This window comes from Peromyscus eremicus, chromosome 8b (assembly GCF_949786415.1).
Source record: "Peromyscus eremicus chromosome 8b, PerEre_H2_v1, whole genome shotgun sequence".
NCBI classification, from domain to species: domain Eukaryota; kingdom Metazoa; phylum Chordata; class Mammalia; order Rodentia; family Cricetidae; genus Peromyscus; species Peromyscus eremicus.
Genome location: NC_081424.1, coordinates 14,725,276 through 14,740,119, shown reverse-complemented (window position 1 = coordinate 14,740,119; position 14,844 = coordinate 14,725,276). Strand labels below are relative to the sequence as shown.

At 39.1% G+C, this 14,844-nt stretch overlaps 1 long non-coding RNA gene across 4 annotated transcripts in view; it reads left to right on the top strand.

Annotated features, from left to right (window-relative positions):
- Positions 1-309: 309 nt before the first annotated feature.
- LOC131918440 (uncharacterized) overlaps positions 310-14,844 on the top strand; it is a 32,075-nt gene continuing 17,540 nt past the window's right edge. For 3 of the 4 annotated variants that reach the window (XR_009380978.1, XR_009380980.1, XR_009380977.1), the window contains exons 1-2: positions 310-624; positions 9,840-10,052. This is a non-coding gene — a long non-coding RNA (uncharacterized LOC131918440). Of the gene's footprint in view, positions 625-4,660; positions 4,762-9,839; positions 10,053-14,844 lie in introns of those variants that run through there. The other variant, XR_009380979.1, reaches the window with a different exon arrangement.

Sequence of the window (14,844 nt, the reverse complement as noted above, 5' to 3'; positions counted from 1 at the left end):
GCCACCTGCGTTCTTTCCATTATGTTTCTGTTCCTTGTAATAAAGTGGGTTTTCTTTCTTTTAGAATGAGTGTGGAGATACCCAGAAAGTGAAGCCAGGTGCACGTTCACAACGTTCCAGAAAGCGAGCAGGCAGATGAAGCCTCTCAGCCCCTCTTGTTAAGTTTCCCCAAGAGGAAAATGCCAGTGCTGCCGTGAATAGTGGAGGCCAGACATTGATTCCTGAAGGAGATAAACGGCCTCTGAAGGAGATAAACAGCCCCCTCGACCCTGCCGGCCACTCCTACTCTTCTCCGTGACTGATCTCAGAGCAAAAGGTCACAGGGCTAGTGCTGCACCTGCAGCCAGGGAGGGCCAGACTGAGTCTTCAAAAAGAGCCCGTGAGCAACGGATGTTAATTAGCATTGAGCCATATGTATCCTTTCACTGAGGGGCAGGTGGGAGGCTCTGTCACTGTCAAGGGCACTATGCCAAGAACAAGCTTAGAATTCTTTGTATCGATGTGCGGATGTCCACCAAGTCAAGTGCTGTGCAAAGGTTGTTCGTAAAGAGAACATCGTCAGAAATGAAATAAGAACACCACCAGAAATGTCTTCTACTCTGTAATGTGATGGTCACAAGTCAGGTGAGTGACAAATGCCACCCAGTGCCAAGGGCTGAAATTCTGAGTGGAGAAGTGTGATTTATGCCTGAGTACTTGAACGTGGCTGTTGGGTCTCAGGTTGCCTATGAGATGTCACAATGCGCCATCTGTACTCCGAGAGAGAGAGGTCAGCAACAATGCTGGAGACCTTGGGATCCCCTAGAGATTTGTCTCCAAGGACATTCATTTGCTTTCTGGTTGCTTGAGGAGGGAGAGGCTCAGTGAGGAGAAAAGACAAAGACTGATAAGGAAATCCCCCAAGTTATAAGCAAAGCTTGGCTGGCTTCCACTGAACATCAGAGCCAGTATGGGGACGTCCCTTGACAGTACCCATTTCTGTGTTTTGGAAAAGAGTTTTAAAATGTTATGTTTTTCTGGCTTCAATCCATCTTTCCCACCCACCCCCCATTGGATTTCAACTTAATGGTTTTTAAAGGTCTCTTATATATCAAGATAACATTGCAGACACAGTGATAGACTATGCTTATATTTACAGTTTTATTCCTGACCTTATTTTTGATTTATACAAACATCCCTTAACCTATTGATCATAGAAGTGGGTCCTTCCTAATTATTCATGTATCCTAGGGTTATTTAACCAAGAGTGCTGTGGAGGTGCATTCTGGGGTTTAACTTCTCTGGCACAGCATTTTCCTCATTGCTTATCTTGATCTTCTAGGTATTAAGTAAGATACTGGTTAACTTAGCTTGCTAGATATTCTAGCTTGATATACTAGCTTGCTGATTCCAGCAAAGGCTCCGTAAGGCTCCCCTCATCTCTGGAACTTCATGTTCTTGTTCTTGTTTTTTGTTTGTTTCTTGTTTTTTTTTTTTTTTTTTTGGTTTTTCGAGACAGGGTTTCTCTGTGTAGCTTTGCGCCTTTCCTGGATCTCGCTCTGTAGACCAGGCTGGCCTCGAACTCACAAAGATCCACCTGCCTCTGCCTCCCAAGTGCTGGGATTAAAGGCGTGCGCCACCACTGCCCGGCGTTCTTGTTTTTTGTTTTTTGTTTTTTGTTTTGCCTGGGTGCTGTTTTCTAATACAGATTTCAACCTTATAAACAGTGGTGTAATTTTCTTCAAATTTCTCATGCTTAAATTCATTGAGATTCTTTTCTTTTTGTCTTTTCTTTTGCATCCGTGGGTTTATCATTGTTACCAAATGTAGAAAATATCTTGTCCGTTGTTTCTTCAATTATCCCTTTACTCTCACCCCAATCAGGGATTCCAAGTGCACATCTATAAAACAGGTCACAAGTTGCTCATGCCTGTTTGTTTTTCTCTTTTCTCTCCATGTGGTATTTTGACAAGTGGCATTGCTAGGTCTTTAAACTCACTAATATTTATTTAATAACATCTTGCACACATTGCAGATTTGTGTCTAATTCTATTTGTATCTTTTTTACATCTTCTGTGTATCTTTGAATATGATTGTAATTAGGCAGAGTTTTTGTCAGGACTGCCGGCTCTAAATAAATGCACAGAGACTTAATATTAATTATAAATATTAATATAATACTAATTATAAATGATCAGCCATTAGCTCAGGCTTGTTACTAGCTAATTCTGACAATTTAAATTAACCAATTTATATGAATAGAAATTCTGCCATGTGATGTTACCTCTCTTTCATTTTATACCTCCTCTTTCCTCTCTGTGTCTGGCTGGTGACTTTTCTGACTCCATCCTTCTTCTTCCCAGGGTCCTTAGTCTGGTTCTTCTGCTTAATCTTATCCTGTCCAGCTATTGGCCAGTCAGCGTCTTTATTAAACCAATCACAACAACATATATTTACATAGTGTAAAAGAATATTCTACAATTGTAGATTAATCTTTTTGAGTAATAAAAGATTATATGGTGCAATATCGCATACAGCTAAAATTTTTCTATATCCTGACTTACTAATTTTAACACAGGTATGATTTATGAGTACATTTACATAAATCACTTTATATTTCTTTGCATCTATGGTGATTTTTATTAGTTCCAATATTAATTTTACTTTTTTTGAATATAGATTGTTTCTCTAGTAACTATGAGCCTGGCTGACAGAGGATGCAGCTAAATCACGTGAAAACATGGCTTCCTGGTTAGCTTTCCTGCTCTGCTAGGTGGTAACTAATTTAGTTCTGTCCCTGAGAGAAAACATTTCTGAGGCCCTACTTACCACACTCTGTGTCCTGAAAACCTTTTGCTCAGGGTAATGGGTTGGTGAATTGTCCTTTTTCTCCTGAAGCTTTCCAGTTGCCTTGACAACTCTCCCTTGCCCGGAGCAGTTTGTTTACAAACATATTTGGAGCCATTTTTAGCTGAAGCTTTGAGAAAGACCATATGCTTCCAGAGCTTTCTTTGTCATCTAGAATTCCACTCTGAGGATTCAAGCTCCATTGACCTCTGCAAATCTTCCCCCATGCTCTCAACTTTGCACCTATTCATGAATCACCTAACCTCTTAGAAAGGAGATTCTCATGCAGATGGAATTATGATTTCTGGGGATGAGGACTAATATTCTGCAACTTCATAAGCTCCTGATAAATTCTCTTGTCTCTGAGAACTAGAGTTCTAAGGAAGTCTTTCTCAAGGTGTATCAGCCTGGAATCCGGCAGCCTACTGGATTTGATTCACTCTGACTTTGCCTGGGATAGAGAGATGATCACGTTGTTCTCCTGGGTGTCCTCACTGTTCTGACTTGCCCACAGCTGCTTTCTACCATCTACTGTCACCCACATCCTGGGCCAGGGGGAGGAAGCACTTAGCTTTGGACTTAAAGAGACCTGAGTCCTAGACTGAGCAGTGCTGACTTCTCCAAAATATTGTGTCTGTTTCTTCATCTACCCAATGAACAATAATTAAATCCACCTTGACAGGCCAATATAAGATTCCAATTTACACAGGATTAAATACATGTATATAGATTCAAGATCTCCTCTCTTTTCTCACATCTTTTTCCACTTTCTCTTCTATCCCAATAGTTTTTGGGGTGGTGATATTTCAATTCATTCTATCTTCTGCTATTTACAGTGTACCACACTTGTTGAGTTACTTTTATTTTTAATTTTCATTATCATGTTTTTCTAAGATCTTTGTTTCTTTTTAAGAAGATGTTTGAATACTTACACACACACACACACACACACACACACACACACACACACACACTGTGAAGGCCTAGACTTGACTTTACAGGCTCCATCTTAGGGAAAGGGCCACCATCTCAGACCACCTGCTGTATGTACTCAGTTCCAGGAAGGACCTCAGGAATGTGCCATGACAACTCAAATGTATACAGAGCAATATCCTCCTGCAGACATCCTGTCTGTGGTTTATGACCCTTGAAGATATCTAGATAATCCTGCTGAGCAGTCCAGATAATCCTGTTCAGCGGGTTGTGGTTCCCCACCAAGAGTCTATCCCAATGGTTTCAAATGTGGTTTTGTGCCCCAAGTCTAGACCAATAGTTTCAAAAAATCACCTTGCCCCATGTCCCTTCTACCCAACCCCAAGTTGCCAATTCCTGGCCTGTGGTTTTTCCCTATAAAAACTCTCTACACCTAGGCTCATGGCCGCTGCCACATTTCCTTCCATCTGCCCTGTGGTGGCCCAAGTTGAACCTGAATAAAAGGACCCTTATGTGCTTGCATCGGAAACTGACTCCTTGGTGGTCTCTGGGAGTTTCTCAAAATGGGTACAACAATAACAACAACAATAACAACAATACACACACACACATATACACACATGTACACACAAGCACACACATGCACATGCATGCATACATTGTCTTCTATAGTACCTACCTTTCATGGTTAGCGTTTCTGTAGATCCTTGGCAATTCTTAATTACTCATATTTACACTCATATAAACATACTCAATGTTTAATTGCCTTCTCTAGAAATTTTATAGGAAGATAGATGTGCTATGAAGATTCCATCAGAGTGATAGTTTCTTGCTAACTCTGTAGTCTTCAGTTAGGAGGGGTGTGGCTACTCTACTTCTGTAGGCCCTGTGCTCACTCTGGATATATTTTATGCACTATATATGGAGAGATGTTTCAGAAGGTCATGTGTTTATGGCTTTCCATGAAGCTGAAGCCTACTGCTCTCTGGATTCTTGTGCAAGGTAAAGTTTCTTCACATTTTATTGTTTTTCTCTGACCTCCCATCACTGTGTGAATAATTCTGTACTGGAAGATCATTTGCTTTATCACATAATCAGATTTATTTGATGGGAGGTTAAGGAATGGCTGCTTGGGAGAATGATAGCTACCGCCAGCAGCTTACATAAGTGACATCAGAAGGACAAACTGCTGTAGTCAGAACACACTGCCTTAGCTACCCTGACCATGTCCCAAGGTCCTCTTGTTTATTGACTCTGAGCTTCACTTATATGTGAAACTGCTTTTAACAGGAATTTTCTTATCTTTGTGTTTGTTCGGTGCTATTGTTTTCTCTGACTTTGTTGCTCTGACACTGTGACTCCATGAGCCTTCAGGAATTCCTCAGAATTTCCCAGGAGCTGATGGTCTTCCTTCTGTTTGCTAAGACTTATGGAAATTTGCCTTTTTCAGAGGACAATAGGGGGATAGGAGGGAGGGGGGCACGTGCCCAGTCCTTACCTTGGTATACTTCTTAACCCAGACCTCTAATTTTTATATGAAAGAAAAAAGTTTGAATGATTTAAAAACATTTTTGAAGAATTGTTTTTCTAAGCATATCCCCAAAATTTGAATTTGCAGCTTATTTGAAACTTATTACTCACCCATTATGTGATTGCTTTACAGAACACGTCTTAGCTAATACCCTACCTAGTTAGTAATTGAAAACTTTGTTTAAAACAGGGAATCATCATTATCCTCATCAACCACACACACACACACACACACACACACACATACACACACACACACAACACACCACACACACACACATACACACACACACACACACACACACCACATCACATTCTTGTGTCAGGCTTTTTATCAAGAGCTTCTCTGCCTTCCCCACCCCACTCCCAAATAGATACCTGGTTTATAATTCCAGTTCAGAGGCCTGTCATGGTCCTTCTTTATAGGTATCATATGCGTTTTCTAGATTTGGAATGCTAAAGTGGACAAGAACTTAAAGCTGTGTGAGTGGAGGACTTTTCTTTATTGTTTTATTTTTCTCCTCCATCCCAATCACTCATCTTGTTGTCTAACAGACTTCTATTTTTAAAATAATTTTAGCAATTATTACTTCAAAATAGTTTTGTTGATTTTGTTGTAGCAGTCTTCCTTTTGCAATCTCATTTGATTATATTATATTTCGATTCTGCAACTGTAGTAAGTTCAGTGAGCATACACAATTTGGGGGGCTAAGATGCCCAGGTCTTACAACCCTGCAGTAAATGGTCACTGCAAAGTTAAGTGACACAGTGTGCGATGGCCAGGGCAGGATACCTGATGTCTTCCTCTGGCCTCCGAGCATGACTGCACATGCGTGTACACATATACCATGCACATATATCACACACACACACACACACACACATACACACACACACCACATGAGGGTGATGGATAGGTGGAAATATACAATAAAATAAAACAAAGTCTTCAGAGTCTGTCCATGTGTTTCTATTTTCTCCATAAAGAGTGCAGAAGGGAGTTTGTTTTGTAGATAATACTGAAAAAATTGACTCACTGTGCGGAGGAAAAATAAAACTGGGTTAAACTTATTTCCACATACAATGAGAAACTGCAGGAGAATAAATATATAAATACAAAAGACAAAAGTAGAACATTAATAAAATAAACCACAAAAGAATATCTAGTTTTAATGAAAAAGATAGTGGCTGTCTTCCTCCCCCGTCCTCCTCCTCCTCCTCCTCCTCCTCCTCCTCCTCCTCCTTTTCCTCCTCCTCCTCCTTCTCCACTTCCTCCTCCTTGCTGTGGGATGTATGGCAAATGTGTTGCTAATTAATCAATAAAACACTGATTGGCCGTTGGCTAGGCAGGAAGTATAGGCGGGGCAAGGAGGAGAATAAAGCTGGGAAGTGGAAGGCTGAGTCAGAGAGACACTGCCAGCCGCCACGATGAGAAACAGCTTGTGAAGATGCCGGTAAGCCACGAGCCATGTGGCAAGGTATAGATTAAAGGAAATGGATTAATTTAAGCTATAAGAACAGTTAGCAAGAAGCCTGCCACGGCCATACAGTTTGAAAGCAACATAAGTCTCTGTGTTTACTTGGTCGGGTCTGAGAGGCTGTGGGACTGGCAGGTGAAAGAGATTTGTTCTGACTGTGGGCCAGGCAGGAAAACTTAAGCTACACCTCCTCTTCTTCCTCCTCCTCCTTCTTTTGTAACAACTTACTAAGTAAGATAGTCCATCATGAATCTTGGAATATAGTCTGATCTTACTGCCTTGGCCTCCCAATGCTGAGATTATCAGCATTCACCATAATGCTCAGCCAGAGAAGGACCTCTTAAAACTTCAAAATATACAAACCATAAGGTAAACATTGATTCCTTTACATCAAAATGAAGCATTTCTCATGTTTTCCATTGAATGGTTTAATAGACAATGTAATGGACATGTGGAAGTATGAAAGAATGTATTTCAAATGTCTTTATCTGTCTGTGACAAAAATGTCAGGTGCACCGAGGACTCTTGAAAATTATCAACAAATGCCAAAAGACAGTATTCCAAACAGAAATATGTGTGTTCATATAAAAAAGAGGAACCCTGTAAAGGCTAGAAAGCATATAAAGAGATTGCCACCAAAAAGGTGCACATTAAAAGCTAAAATACAATTTTGCATTGCAGCCATTGGTAACTATTTGGGATGCAAATTATACCAAGTATGGGGGAGGACATGGGTGTATTTTCATTCTCACAGGCTCTTGAGAGGAGGGCTAACTGGTTCCAATGTTTTGGACTGAAAAGTATTTTTGTATTACTCAGTCAAATTAAGTATGTGAAATTTTGTTACCCAGTATGCAACTTTTATGAAATATAAAATGCATATGTGTATATATATGATGGTTATATACATAGACACATTATATATGTATATTATATATGTATTAACAATATATTATACACATATATGTACATACACACCTGCAGTATATGTACACAGAAATTCTCAGAAGTTCAAAAGGAGGGAGGACTTTTGAGAACCTGGTAAACATCTTTGTGAAGCCAAACAAATAGATGGTGTTAGTACCATTGAGAAGCAATTGTTTCAAGGTACATATGGCACCATAGATCAAGCTTAAACTACAGTATTGAGTAAATAAATCAAAGTATAGGAAAATTTAATTGAATTGAAACAGTCTACAACACAACACCAATTATGCAATGTTAAACTGCAAATACAAAACCAGGAAGCAACGTAGAAGGACATTTATGACTCTGTATCCATTGGTGTATTGTCTATGGAATGGCAGGGAGGACTCAAAATGTCCTGCAGAAATTAAAGGGATTATTTAAATGAATAGATAAATCAATAAAACCAAATGATGAGTGGGCTCAGGCTGATAGCATAGGATGAATTCAGAAGAAGGTGAACTCAGCTCTCCTCGAGTGTTGCAAATTATTTACAAGAAAAGGAATCTCAATACCCTGAGAACTCACGTGATAAGCAACCAAAAGAATAGAAAGCAACAAGGCTAGTTACAGGTGGAAGAGCAGAGTACTAAAGGGCATATGGGGGGTACCTTCGAAGAACTCCCCAAAGGTTTGAGGTGTAAACAGAATCTCTAAAGATTAACTTGAGTTAGCCAGATAAAGCAAATTAAAAGTAACATGAAAAAAATTTTAATAAGAATATCTACGATTACAATATGATTGAGTTCGTAGTTTATGCTAATATAAATTTGTTTAAGAAACAATTCTATGTCTTAGATAGCACTTGATTTTCATCTCTTCCAGTATCAGCATTTGACTAAATTTGTTAAGAGTGTATCATGTGAAAATGATGTGTAAAGTCCTTAAATATATGTAGGAAATTCTGATGTGTGAAGTGGCTATAATCACTATAAGACACCTGTAAAAAGTAGGTTAAGTGAGTCAGATATTTTTTTCTTCATCTACTTTATAGATGGAAACATGTTCCTTTGCTGTGATGCAGCCAAATGTCACTGTGATGCTAGAGTTCATGTGTCTTGTCTTAGAGTTTTTATTGCTTTGAGGAGATACCACTGCAACTCTTATAAAGGAAAACATTTAATTGAAGTGGGGGCTTACAGTTTCAGAGGTTTAGTCCATTATCATCATGGCAAGGAGTAGGGAGGCATGCAGGAAGACATGGTGCTGGAGAAGTAGCTGAGCCCTACATCTTGGAGGCAACGGGAGGTGGTTTGAAACACTGGGCAGTATCTTGGGCATATATGAGACCTCAAAGCTCACCTCCACAATGACACACTTCCTCCAACAAGGCCACACCTCCTAATAGTGCCACTCCCTTTGGGGCCATTTTCTTTCAAACCACCACGTGTCCCCTTGGCTGGACCACAAAAGGGAATAGATTCCTCCTCAAACATTAATCTGAGTGTGTTTGTGAGGTGTTCATTGAGAAGATTAACATTTAAGTTGGTAGACTGATTAAAATCGATTGCCCTCCTGGATGTTTCTGGTTTTATTCAATAAGTAAAGGTCTATAGAGTTCCCCTACCCCCACCCCATAAACTAAAACCAAAGTCCAAAAGAAACTCTTGATGCTGTATTTGTCTCCTTTACCTCACCTTCAAGCATGGACATCAGTCTTATCCTGGTTTTTGATCTTAGGACCTTTGGTCTTCAAACTGTAAATATACTGCTGGCTCTCCTGGGGCTCACTACTAATCTTGAAGTTAATGTTATAATCTCATGAACCAATTATTTATAATTTTTCCCTTGCTCTTTCATTGTCTACATAGATTCTGTCCATGTTCTCTCTCTCTGTCTCTGTCTCTGTCTCAGTCTCTGTCTCTCTCTCTCTCTCTGTCTCTTTCTCTGTCTCTCTCTCTGTCTCTTTGTCTCTGTCTCTCTCTGTCTCTCTGTCTGTCTGTCTGTCTCTCTCTGTCTTGTGCACACATACACAAATATACCCCTCCTCTTAATCCTGTTTCTCTAGAAAGCCTGACTGATAGTCACCATTGTCCCTACCAATCGTCCTGACCTTCTGAATTCTGGCTCCTAGTTTAAACTCCAGACCTGAAATTTGTGTTCCAGGTAACAAGTCAAAGAAAGATGGAAAGGACTAACGTGCAGCCAAGTCAGCTCACTCTATATTCTGCTGCATCTTACCAACTAGACCTTAGTCACATGACCATTATTATCTGAAAAAGAAGCGCAGAATCCAGTTTCTCGCCTTGTTAGAACGCCATTCCCATACACAGCAGAAAGTGGGGTTCTCCTCAGGAAGAAATGAAGAGTGAATATGAGGTAGGTACCTCCAGTCTGAGGCATAGTCACTAATGTCCATGGCATATGATAAATATCCCATAAATGAGAGTTGGATCAAAATTTAAATTTTCGTAAATTTTCCACTTACCATAAAATTAGAGAAACATTTTGTTACTCTGCTTCATTTTAACTACTTACATGATAATGAATTCTAAGAAAATTTTGTTGAGAGATGTCTATGTACCAAGAGACTTTTAAATTCATCCAATGCATTATTATAGAAGAAATTTTAAGTGAATTGCAGTTGAAGTTTGTATATTTAATGTATTTAAGTGTAAATTAATTCTTCTAAATTACTCTCGCATAGTTGTAAACTTACGTATTATAAAGAAATTTAAACCTCACCTCTTTGGCCTTAAGTGATTATTAATTTACTAAGATAAAAACTCACTCATTTTAAGTCGAACCTAAATCCCCATCTGCCCTGAGTCAACATAAAATATAAACATGAAAACAAGCCTTCATATATGTTGTTTGTGTCCATACACCACACTCAACCCTCAATTATTAATACATGTGTTACTGTCACTTAAAACATAGTTTGTACTTTCAGTATTTTGACTCATTACATTGAATACAATTTTGTGGAGTCGGTGCTAGGTATTGACTTATCATTTTGTTACCATTATATAACGTTATCACTACTATTTACTACAGAGCAGGACAGAATGACAAACCATTTGAGGTAATGATGTATATCTTCGTAAGCTATGTACAGGAAAGTGGTGAATTGGTTGTTACAGTGATTCATTTCTTATGTTGACAGAGGCGAAGTTAATTATTCTCAAATATGCATGCACACTGACCATTCCCCCTACTCACCCACCCACATCTCTTAATGGAATTAGATTAAAAGCAAAAATGATCAAACTCAGTAGCTCACTCATGGAAAAGAGAGGATTCTTTTCACCCCTGCAGAAATGGCATTTCCTGCCTTAGAAGTGTTGAAGAAGGAGACCTCCACTCTTGCCTTGGGAGAGCTCCTAGTGTGAGTGATGCACACTGCTGCTTCTGTAGGCGCTAGGAGGTCTCTAGGGCAATAGAATCCATGGCAACGAGGCAGATTAAAATGACTCATTTCTCTGGTCCCAAAGTCCTTTTCCTGGATGAAAAGCAAGGCTGCATCAAGAGTGATTCAGTCCCTGGTATTAATAGCCAGTGGTTGTGTTGCTCATTTGCAAATGCCACTGGTCCATCTTGTATATTTACTGGTTCACATTTTCTTTGTCGGTAATTTCAAACAATTGCCACCCTTTCCCACCCACCCCACAATGAGTACTTGAGATGCAAGAAATAGCCATGACAATCAGATTATTGCTGAAATCATTGATGCAGTAGCTCACGGAGGAAGAGATAGTTATCCACATTTCCTGATTTCTCAGAGGAGCACCTTTCTGACAAAAATACAGATATTAGCTTTTGGCAACAATGAATAACTGCTTTTCTACCGGGTATAGGGTTTGATGCTAAATCTTAGCATTTGAGCCTGAATTATTTTGAATTAACTCTTGGCTATTGTTGGCAAATCAGCACATGTTAATAATCTTTCTGCCATCCCGTTTCCCATTTTGATAAATATTTGACATGATGGAAGCTACATATAAAGTAATAAGATTGAACAAAAAGCTTAATTCTTGACATTTGACAATTCAGGTCAATTTGCTAAAACTGTTAGGAGAAAGTTTCTATACACAGTGTGGTAGATACATAGTTTGAGTTGATCAAATGAATATAAGGTAACTGCCATGTAGTGTTTTCTTCCACCATTTGATCGAGAGTTATAGAAGTAAAATGATAATGAAAATCCAACTTTGTGAGTGAGTTTCATTAATGTTTGGAGCAACGATTCAGGAGTTTTAATTAATTTTTCATGAGGAAGTGATGGGTGGCATCACTTCCAAAGGGGGTAAAATTCTGTCCTAACTACAAGTAGTCAAGATCTACATGTATTCCAGGTGCAAGTTGAGTAGGCTCACAGAGACAATAAAACACCATTTGTTGTTTTTCAGAGTAACATCTTTGGTATCTGTGTTTAGGTTTAAGATTTTCCATGAGAGCGTTCGTCTAATTCTTGACCTCAAAGAATTTACCAAACAGCCAATTGCACAGAACGATTATGCCGGAATTCAATTATCAGGTCTAGTGAGGATAGTAGCTCTATAAGCAGAGTTGTAGTCAAGACTCCAAGAACTGCCCTCTGAGGGCAGGTAATGTTTGCCTTGCTCCCCAAGTCTCACTGGCATGGTTGGTGGCTCTTTCATCAAGGCCATTTAATCTGACTTTTACCTAGACCTCATTCATCAGTTCTTGTTTTGGGGCCATAGATCTCAGAGTGTGGTTCTCAGGCCAGCAGCATATCCCCAGCAGCTGGAACTCATTGCTAATGAACACTTTGGGTCTTCACAACAGATCCACATATCACAAATCCTGGAGGAGAAGAGCAGTGAACTTCTCTCTGTATATATCTGTCTCTCTTTCTCTGTCTCTTTGTCTGTATCTGTCTGTTCCTCCCTCCTCTGTCTCTCTCTCTCTTTCTTGTGTGTGTGTGTGTGTGTGTGTGTGTGTGTGTGTGTGTGTGTGTGTGTGTGTGTGTTTGATCTTTGTTTCATTTTGTGGTGCCGAGGATAGAACCCAGGGTCATGCACATAGTAAACAAGTGCACATAGTACACATATCGTACAACTCCCCTATATCTCTAGCCCTTAATAGTGTTATCATCATTGTCTGAAGTCTTATATTCAGTGAATCGTGAGCACGGCTGTCCTGCTCTGGCAGTGTTCCAGCTTGTTAGGACCACGCACTTCTGCAACAGGACTTTGTTAAAGCACTGTTTCCTTCTCTTTCAGTACAGTCTCACTTTTTAGCTCATATCAACACCGTTGTGGTTGCTTCCTTCAAAAGCAACATCACCCTTCACATTTTCCTTGCAATCTTTTATCACTTAAATCAACTTACATATGTTCGTCTTACAAAGGGTATAAATAGAAATTAATCCTTATAAAATATAGGCTTGGTTCTTCTCAAAACTCGATACAGTAGTTTATGAAGCAGGGTATTCTCATTGCTGTCAATCTTTCTCTTGTAAACATAAGGATCTCCAACAGCTTACTGTGTAAATATATAAGTCTCGGTTTCTGTCACTACCCAACCCATTCTGTTTATAATAAAATCAATCTAACTAATTGCTATTGATAAACACATATGTTGTTGCCAAATTTTAGCAGGGAAGCAGTGCTGTATTGAACACTTGAGTTTATAAAACGGTTAAATGTGCTCCTATGGTATAAGTTCCTCATGGTAAAATTCTTCACCAAAGAGAATACACATTTGTATTAATTTATGTTTATTATTTTCTGTATTCTTGGTGCTCTGGCACTTGGGTCTTCATTTATCAAGAGGAGACTGTTCCTTCTAGAGTTAACAGTGTATAGAGTTATCTCCATACAGAGAATGAATGAAATCTGCAAGTATCGTTATGGATAAATCTTACAAAGCCAATATTGGAAAGACAATGAGAGCTGGAAGAAAATGCACATGGTGTGGAAACATTTATGTAAGGGCTCAAGGCAATGCAAGCATTGAAAAATGTAGAAAGATGATAAAAGCAAGGGCTACTTCGTGAAAAATGGTGCTGGGTTGATGGGTATGTATTATCTGAGTCTCAATTTGTGCAGATAGATGAAATATATCAGGCTAGAAATAGAGCTTGTTCACGGCTAGAAATATGTGCTATGATGGAGGGAAAAGGAGATTTTTAGATGAATTTCATCATCTTCACCTGTATTAAGGAGGTAGCCTAGGACTGTGCTGAAGATGAGATGATTAGTAAATGGCACATTGTCACTGGCTACCAAATCACAGACATTGAAAATGTATCCTATGGTAATAACTGTCCAAAGATTACATGTAAAATTCATTTAATACCATCTAGACTGAAAACCCTAGTGAATGACAGTTTCCTCCATTTTCCAATGGATTCTTGGAGAAGGCCTTTTTAGTTTAGGACTCAGAAAAGAAAAGTATTTAATTTCTAGCAATATCTCAGAAGGAGACCAGTAGGTATAATTTGGTGGTTAAAAGGTACAGAGTTTAACATTATTTATTAATCACAGAAATCAGGCCTTCCCTAGAAGATGAAGTCTATGGCAATAAATGCTTGTCACTAATGCAATATAAATAAATCCTAGCTATTTTTCCAATTGAGGAAGCCAGAGTTTCAGAGGGATGGTATGCTACATTTTAGCTATCTCAGTGTTGATGAAACATGATGGATCATCAAAGAATACAATGTCAATTATATCTAGGGTATCTAGATTCCATTTGTGTGTGTGTGTGTGTGTGTGTGTGTGTGTGTGTGCATGTGTGTACACCCAAGTTTTACTTTCCTGTGACTAAGACTATAATTTCATGGCTCTATCAAAAGGCTAATTTAGTTTTCTAAGTCCTGGTTGTCTCAGCATCATGGATGTGGATAATCTACAATGCTGCCTAGTAATAGTAATCATAAACACCAAGCCTTGTTGAACAATAACTGACTGCCAGGCACTCTGCTAATGACACGTGTTTTGTGATTTGCTGTTCATAACAAGTTTATCAAGTAGTTACTGTATTTAACAAGCCCACATTTGAGGAAACACAGAGGGGTCGAATCGGCCTGATGCTGTAGCTCAGATTACTGTACACAAGGCTTTGGTGTCATTTTGCTCAAGTCAGCTTGGCTATATGCAGCACAGTTTTAGTTTAAAAAAAATGTCTATTGGAAAGTAAAAAC